The sequence below is a fragment of the Frankliniella occidentalis genome, unplaced genomic scaffold (assembly GCF_000697945.3).
Source record: "Frankliniella occidentalis isolate FOCC.00 unplaced genomic scaffold, Focc_3.1 Scaffold8, whole genome shotgun sequence".
In the NCBI taxonomy this organism is placed as follows: Eukaryota; Metazoa; Arthropoda; class Insecta; order Thysanoptera; family Thripidae; genus Frankliniella; species Frankliniella occidentalis.
Genome location: NW_026267138.1, coordinates 1,360,408 through 1,362,525, shown reverse-complemented (window position 1 = coordinate 1,362,525; position 2,118 = coordinate 1,360,408). Strand labels below are relative to the sequence as shown.

Below are 2,118 nucleotides of genomic sequence, written 5' to 3'. Positions count from 1 at the left end.
GCGGTCCGCCTAGACTTGTGGACTACTAGTGGCGCCTAGGGTCGCCCCTCACCCCAATTCAACGACAGATTAGCGGTGCGATTGGTGGGGACGAAAAGGTGCAGCAGGAGACAGCAGCAGCTGCTCTGTGTCTCTGTCTGTCGCTCTCCCCCCGCTCCTCTCTCTCTCTCACACTCGCGTACAATCTCAAGCTGCAATCTATCTTTATCTTTCCTCGTCTAGCGTGGGCGTATGAACGTCTAGCCGAGCAACGCGGAGAGGCGCTCTGCAAGTCTCGCTGACAATTAGTGGAGGGACGCCAGAGTGATTAGAATAATAATAAATATGAAATACATGTATCGCTATTCATGAGCGCGGTGCTTGGTGCAGTGCGGCGTGTGCCATGAGGCAGGGGCCGCAGAGGCTGAGCCATGGGCCGCCCTTGGCTGCGCTCACACACTCAAACGTGCGAGTAGTGCCACGGCGCCTCATGGCCCGCCTCATGGCTCGCCTCACGGTGCAGTGCGTGTGCCGCGTCGAGTGGAGCGCAATGCATGGAGAGGTCCTGCACGATCATGGTAATGTGTGTCCTGGATGATGATGATGGCAGCGGTGAGCGCAGAGGGGTGGTTGGTAGCGTGCGGTGGCAGTGTGTGTGTGTGAGTGTGTAAGTGCGTGTATGTGAGAGGAGTTTGTGCATTTCGCAGCCCGGCGCGCACGCACGGCGCCTCTCCTCCACAAAGGGGGCAGGAAGTCCTCCGCCCAGCGCCCCGCCCGGCCCCGCCCCTCGCCGTGGAGGCCGTAATGGTCGCGTCCTTCCTATCGCTGTGCTCCGTGCTCATCCTCGTGCTCATCCTCGTGCTCATCCTCGTGCTCATTCTCGTTGCTCATCCCTTCTCTCTTGTGTGCCCGCAGGCAGCGCGTGCTTCAGCGCCATGCACTCCAAGCGCGGCCTGTGCCTGCCCGCCTCGCGCTGCGCCGCCGTCCGGGACGACATCGTGGCGGACCGCTACCCGGAGATCTGCTCTTTCGTCGGCCGCGAGCCCGTCGTCTGCTGCCCGTGCCCGCCGCCCGCCGCGCTCTCGGACGAGGAGGCCATCTTCTTCCCGCACGCCGCGCACGAGCCGACGCCCGACCGCGACTTCGATTCGTGCAAGCATGCCTACTCGTACGGGCCGCACCACCGACCGCACAAGCCGTACCCGCCCAAGCCGACCAAGCCGTACCCGACCAAGCCGGGCTACCCACCCAAACCCGGCTACCCGCCGAAACCGACAGACCCCTACCAGCCAGGATACCCGCCACAGTCGCCCTACCCGCCTTACCCGCCAGGCCAGAGGCCGCCTCAACCTCAACACCCGAACTACCCGTACCCCAAGCCGCCGCCTACCTACCCCCAGCCACCACCCGGCTACCCACAACCTCAGCCCGAGTACCCTCCGGGCCAGCCTCCGTACCCGTACCCGCCGCCACACCCGGACAGACCCCCGCAGCCCTACCCCCCGTACCCCGGACCCGGAGGCGTCGCACCGCTGCCAGAAGAGCCGCCGTCCAAGCCGTACCCTCCTGAACAGGGGGGCGCTACCGGCTCTCGGCCTCCAGGCTACCCCCAGGAGGGCGGCCCCCCGTACCGGCCCCCGAGGCCCCCGACGTACCCGGAGCAGCCTCCCGAGGAGGGTGGCCCGCCGCCGTACCGACCCGACAGACCCCCGCCGTACCCGGAGCAGCCCGCGCCCTCGCATCCTGGTGGCATCATCCCCCTGCCGGAGGAGCTGCCCTCCAAACCCGGCTACCCTCCCGGACACCCCTCGCTGCCGGTAGGGCCCCCGACTCCCCCCGGACCTCCGTCGGGCCTACCTCACCGTCCGCCAGGTGGAGGGGGAGGATACGGCTCCGACTCCAAGCCACCCGGACTGCCAGACGACTACTTCAACAACGTCCCTCCGATCCCGGACCTCCCCGACGAGACGAAGCCTCTCCAGCTGAAGCCCCAGGAAGCTCCCGTCGAACAGCCTTCTCCGCCCGACTCCCCGGTGGTGCTCCTCTCTGAAGCGAGCACGCCCGTGCCACTCGGCAACAAGGACGGCATCGTGGACCCCGCGAGCACCGAGTCCGAGGCCGTCGCCGCCGTCACCGAGC

The 2,118-nt window shown here is 66.8% G+C and overlaps 2 protein-coding genes across 2 annotated transcripts in view; both read left to right on the top strand.

The window, feature by feature from the left end:
* The window catches only part of LOC113215445 (E3 ubiquitin-protein ligase TRIM9), a 126,138-nt gene that overhangs the window by 5,425 nt on the left and 118,595 nt on the right, over positions 1-2,118 (top strand). The gene's annotated exons all lie outside the window — the stretch shown is intronic.
* Positions 1-2,118, top strand: part of LOC113214393 (protein croquemort) — a 19,440-nt gene that overhangs the window by 11,198 nt on the left and 6,124 nt on the right. The gene's annotated exons all lie outside the window — the stretch shown is intronic.